The 6,000-nt window shown below is 46.1% G+C and overlaps 1 protein-coding gene across 1 annotated transcript in view; it reads left to right on the top strand.

Annotated features, from left to right (window-relative positions):
- Positions 1 to 363: 363 nt before the first annotated feature.
- The window catches only part of TSPAN14 (tetraspanin 14), a 33,271-nt gene continuing 27,634 nt past the window's right edge, over positions 364 to 6,000 (top strand). The window contains exon 1 of the mRNA XM_079311899.1: positions 364 to 729. The gene's annotated coding sequence lies outside the window, so the exon portion shown is untranslated. The remainder of the gene's footprint in view (positions 730 to 6,000) is intronic.

Genomic DNA, 6,000 nt, shown 5'->3' with positions numbered 1-6,000 from the left:
GAGGTCGGCAGCATTTCCCACCTGCCAGGCGGTGCTGCCTCAGGCGGGAGCCATCACCTGCCCACTGCCACTGTCAGCAGCTCAGCCTCCCTCCCCTTCCCAGCCTCTCCCGGGAGCTGTAAAAAACTCAAAATACTCTTGGGGGTCGTTTTATCTGATGTTTTTCCTTCGCCTCGGGCTCTCCAGGTAGGCTCGGCCGTGGCGTCAGTGAGGCGCCGGGCCGCGCTCCCAAGCCCTGCGGCGGTAGGAGGCACCGCTGCGGGCTGCGCCGCAGGGCCGGCCCGGGGGCCGCGGCCACGGAACGAGCCCAAGGCAACAAAGGCGCGGGCCCCGCCGGGACCGTGAGGAGCGGGGGCGGGGGCGGCTGGGCCCGCAGGCTCGGCCCGGGCCCGGGGGTGCTGGGGAACGCCCGCCGGCGGGACCGCGGTCGGCAGGCAGAGCCGGGCTTCCTGCACGCCCCCTTTGTGTGGAGCACGGCTGCGTGCGGAGCGGGCGTGGCCGGGACATTCATTTCCGCGCTGCCTCGGCCCGGCGGGAGAGCGGCGGGGCGGCTCGGCTCGGTCTGGGGCACGCCTGGCTCACCGGCTGGGCTGACGGGAGCAGGCTCCGGGAGCGCCGCCGTGTCCATGGACTAGCCCATGCAGCGGAGGGACCCCCGCCCACGCCTGCCGCCTGCCGCCGCCTCGCCCTCCGCCCGCTCGGCCAAACTTAGCGAGCAGGCTCTGCCCGGTGAGTGCTGCCCGCCCCGCCCCGGGGGTCGCGCCGTACTCGGAGTGCTCCCTTCCCTCCCCGTCTAGAAGCGCCGGCGTTTCTGCCGCTCTTCCCGGAGCAGTCTGCTCCCCGCAGCATCCCCGGGCTGGCGGCCGGCGAACCGGGGCAGAGCCCTGCGGCTGCCCGAGTTTCCCACAGCGCGGGGCTGCGGCGAGCCCCTGCCATTGTCCTTGTCCGCCAGAGGAAGCCGGAGGGGCCGGGCGAGGCTTCCTCTGGGAGTTCGTGCTAGCTTGTCTCGGTGAGCTGCTATGAGAGGGAGAAATAATAATGCAAATTAAAATAGTAGAGAAAGGCCTTTCGGGATGCTGCAGCCGGTTTGCCCGCTCTGTTGTTCGTCCCAGTCTGCTGCCAGGCTGCTTGGAGGGGCGCCGTGGGTGTAAGGATTGAGACCCGTCACTTAATTTTGAAAATATTTTAACTTTAATTGCCCGTAGGCTGAGGTAGTGATTGACCTCTCTGTGACACCCTTTCAGCCTCCTGCTGAACAGCCCCGGCCGTGGGGCGCCGTGCCACAGGTGATGCTCCGTGGTCAATTCTGTTCTGGCTCTTGCTTTACCTTCCATGTGCTGTGTAGACTTAGCATGTCTCTCATTTTGAGACTTCTGGGTAAAAAAAAAAAAAAAAAAAATTAATGAAACCCGACAAAGAAACCTGACCCATGCTGTAAAAGAAGCTACTTGTTTGGGTATTTTTTCCTTTCTTTAGTGGCTCTTCCAAGGAGATGGTGGTCGAGGTGTGAAGGATATTTTGAAATGACTGGCAGGACAAAGTTCTTCCAGCACTCCTTTTTAGTTTGCTTGGGTTTTTGTTTGTTACAGTGACATAAGCCTTGTGACCTAGAACTCTGGATGAAATGGAAGGAAAGCAGTTCCTAGAGGATGGAAGCACAGGGTGTGTCTTGTTCGTAAGTGCTCTCTGGTGAGATGATCCATCTCTTTCCTGGCTATCTCCAGCAGGGAGTAAGGCATCGTTACTGAGACACTTTATACTCACAATAAATGTGTGAAGCTTGAAATGCTTTGGTGTGGAAGGTTGAGGAGCTAGCACTGCCTGCTTGACACAAGAATTGTATACAGAGAAGGGCTCAGGTGGGAATTCAAGTCTGGTCACTGGTGTGAAGTAGGAATGAGCTATGGCAGAAACTACATTGCAGCTTTTGATTTGGTTTGTGTGTTTTGTTTCTTTTCACAGGAATTCAGGACAGTTGGGTTGGTAGCATTATCCTTTGGTTAATGATACTGGAAGAAAGTACTTTTAGGGTGTGTTCTATATCCTTTTAGCTCTGTTCTTGGAGGATGGAATTAAGTGTTGCTGCCTGTCCTTAGAAGGTTGTCTTGCTCAAAACTATAATGCCACTGAAACAGGAATTTTTAGAAATAGCTTTCCAAAAGTTTGGAAGTGCATTTATATTGAAAAAACAACGTGCAAGTAAGTTACACAGTTGGCATTTTGTTTTATGTTTGATCTTGTTCCCAGGTGGACTTGCTGAAGGTGCAGTCTAGGTCTAAATAGCAGTCATGGGAAGCTGAGTGATGTGTGCTTCCTGTGATTTATTTATTTATTTTGGTATAAGTTAATCTAGTTAGCTTCCTTTGTGTTGAAGCATTATCTCCAGTCCCCAAATCAGAAGAAAACTCCCTTAAGTCTTGTTTGTGTTTCTGGGCACAGGCTTTGCCTGACATTCAGTGCATTGTGGACAAACGAATCATATTGTTTCCATTTCAAGGGCTCTTTCCTGTCCTTCCTGCCTCCTTGTGGGGAGTGGGAGGGTGGCAGAAAAGAAAGAAAAAGTGTGATCTTTTAGTACCAGTGCTGTGCAGAGCCTTCACATGGGTAACACACCTAACAGGACTGCAAGGGGGTGTGTTCTGGGCTGCCTTTTATTAGGGTGAGGCCTTGTAATACTTAATGAAATGGCCATAAAAAGCCCTTGCTCTGAGCCCTAAGATGCTGTTTAGTTGGGATGCTTTCTTGGGTATTGAAGGCATAACTTTTTGCCTCTTGGGTCTAGCAAGAAAATTGTTGATATGGTGTCTTATTAATTTGGTTATATCTGGATGATGAATGAGTTTATTGTCTGCTTCTAATGAATAACTGAGGAATATTGGATTGTTTTGTTTTGAAACTGACCTCTGATTTTCTTAGAGGGTATTTTAATCTAGTTTATGAACCTTCAGTGCATGGCTGCTAGTGTGCCATTACCTGTAAATGAGTGTTTGGATAAAAGAGGAATTTTTCTGCTGACAAACTGCTACAATTGATTCTTATGGTCTATCAAATTTCTCATTGTGGGTTAGGTGTGGCACAGTTTGAGCACTGTGTGATTAAATTAAATTCTTGTTTTGATCTCCCTGTGTTAGTTCAGAATTCTCATTGGGATGTATGTGAGGGGAAGTGGAGTTCACAGAGCAATGTTCCATAGATCCTGCCTTTATGTTTTTGCTTTTACAGAAAGTTTCACCTGGGTGGGGTAGGAAAAATCTGTGCATTTCAGACACACTTTACTTGTGAGCTCTCCGTGCCATGTTGCTTTGCACTGTGGCCTCTTGTGTCAAAACTTCCTGTTTTTGGTACAACAGACTTTCATACTTTGCCACCTGTGGTGAGTTTCTAAGGCTAAGACAGCTGCAATTCACAAAATCCATAAACGTGCTGTGGTTCTCATTTTGCTTCAAGCCAAAATTGCTCTGATAAAGTAAAGTAGACCCTCAAACAGTACATGATGCAGGCTGTTACTAAAGGGGAATCAAGCAGAAGTTATTTCTAGATGCAAAGGTTGTATTCTAGATCCAAAGGATGGTCTTATGTCAGTATCCTTTGGCTCATGCTCAGACAAAAGTATCTCCTAAATGTTAAGAACAGTGTCAGACTAAAGCTTATCAAGGTTAGACGTGTGTGGGTTTTAAAGAGTAATAGTTTGGATCTTCCCAAGAATACAGGAATCTGAATTTTGATTTAGTAATCTAAAAAGAAGGGGAGGGACTGGAATGTCAGAGCTCTAATGACATAATTTTAAATGCATAATTTGACTACTTAAGTATAGTTGAAGCTCATATTTGTTTGGGGTTTTTTGTGTGTTCTAAAATAACTTTATTCTGGATAAAATCTGCTTTCAGATGGTCGGTCAGCGGAAAAAACCTTGTTGGGCAAATTCTTCTATTTTGGGCATGTGACAGGTGAGGATAACAGCAAAGTGCAGGTGTTGAGGATCACCTGCAAAAGTGGTGATCCTTATACATTGACTGTGTAAGAGATTGTGATGTTTGCAGTTGAAACCACTGCCTTGAATGGCCAGGCTTTTGCTAAACCTTTTAGCCAATCTGATATAAATCTTGGAATCGAAGCCCTCAGAGAGAACAACCATTCTGCTTGATTATTCACATGTGAATTCTGTTATCACTCGTGCAGAAAACCTTTAACAAATGAAAATAAAACATGCTGGTCACAATAGGAGCTATATCCAAAGCCAGAGCTCTTAACTGGGTTTAAAAATAAGTTTATTTTCTGTTCTGGTTCAAACTGTGCCTCAGCCCCTGTCTGGCAGAGGGGAGGGTTCAGCACTTGTTTTGCTTCAGTGTTTCCTGTCTTTCTTCAGCTCTTTAGGGGCCAGGCAACAGTGTTTTGTCATTTTCATTATAGCACAGCTTATGTATGACACACGAGTGGAAGAACTTCTGCTCTTCTCTAGGGTAAAAGCTCTTTGTGTCATTGTCTTCGGAAGTTGTGCAAAAGCTGAAAATCTTAGGCCTGTCCTCATCCTTAATCTAAACCTGTTGCAGTAAAGAGCAGACAGGACTCAGTTTCTTCACACAGAATAGCCAATTCTTTATTCACAAAGCTCATATTTATAGGAAATATCAGAAGGGGGTTAGACCTAATTGACTAACAATATACTCAGTTTATTGGTTGGTAAATGGCTAGGGTGTATGTCTGTCAAATCTCTCTATTTTTGGTTAGTTTACATATTTTGTTCACTGATTCTCATGGGACAGATCTATTGTTTATGCAGGTGCAAACTTATTTTTCTTGCCAGAATAGGTTGTTGTGTTAACTGACTTTTAATTCCTCTGATTTTCTTATGGGAACTTACAGCTACTGCTAACTTAGCTAGAGTAGCAGGGCCTAAACCATATTTTATAAGACCTTTCTTTTATAATATCTCTACCTGTCTGCAACATAAACCTGAGTGGGAAAGGCAAGGGTGTAATAAACACAGGGCTCTGCTTTCCCTTGATCTTTGTAATAAGCATTGTTGAAAGTTGTCTTGGTATTGTAAAAGAGCTTCAGTGGTATTAGGAAGGAGCTTCTTGAGTTTTATGCTCCTGGGCTAGAGAATAAGCATTTATATCAAACTGATGAAGGTCTTCTATGGGAAGTCCTATCCTGAAACTCCTTAATGTAACTGGGGCTCTTTGCCACTAATTGGCTCAGACACTTGATGAGCTTTTGTGCATGTGAGCTTTTGGCTTTAGGGATTGTTTTGTTTTGGCATTCTCGGTTCTGTTTCAGGCAGGTTGTTAGTGTACAACCCCAGATATTCATGTGGCCCAACAGCCCTTTCCAGAAATCTCTTTTCCTCTTTTAATAGTTTTTGTTTCCTGCTCAATGACTAAATAATTGATACTTGAGTATCTGTGAAAAGGAGCTTTAAATAATTGATGGACTTGAAGGTAAGTCAGGTGTTTGAGTTGCTGCACTAGCAGCTACAGGATGAAGCAGAGTATTTGGAGGCAGCTGAAAGTTGTGAATTTCAGTATTTAAAAAAAAAACAAACTCATTTATTCAGCTTGGCAAGTTGTGTATTCTTGCTTTGGGGTGTAAAATGGATGCTGAAATATGTTCATTGACATTGAGAAACTTCTGGAGTAGAAAACAAAGGGAACAGCCTCAAGTAATTTGGATCTGAAGGGAGACACCTGGACTTTGGTCTTTATGTGAAGCAGCCTTCTGACTGCCAGGGTATGGAGCTGATTCTTTTGATGCATATTGCTTTTCCCTCAACAGTTTGTTGTTAGATGGTGCTCAGGGAAGGACTTCATGGGGATGAAATATGCCTGCAGTGGTGTAGCTGTATCTCATAAAGGATAAAAACAGCAAAGCTTTCTACCCTGCCCTGAGTACTAAGTTACTTCAGTTTGGCTGTGTGACAAGCCTGTGGAGCAGGAAGGTTCATCAGAAAAGTTGTCTGACTTGAAGCTAATGGAAGGCAATTAGTGAGATGACTCTTGG

Source organism: Erithacus rubecula (genome assembly GCF_903797595.1).
Source record: "Erithacus rubecula genome assembly, chromosome: 9".
NCBI lineage: Eukaryota > Metazoa > Chordata > Aves > Passeriformes > Muscicapidae > Erithacus > Erithacus rubecula.
Note: the sequence above shows the minus strand (reverse complement) of the source record. Positions and strands in the feature narration are given on the sequence as shown.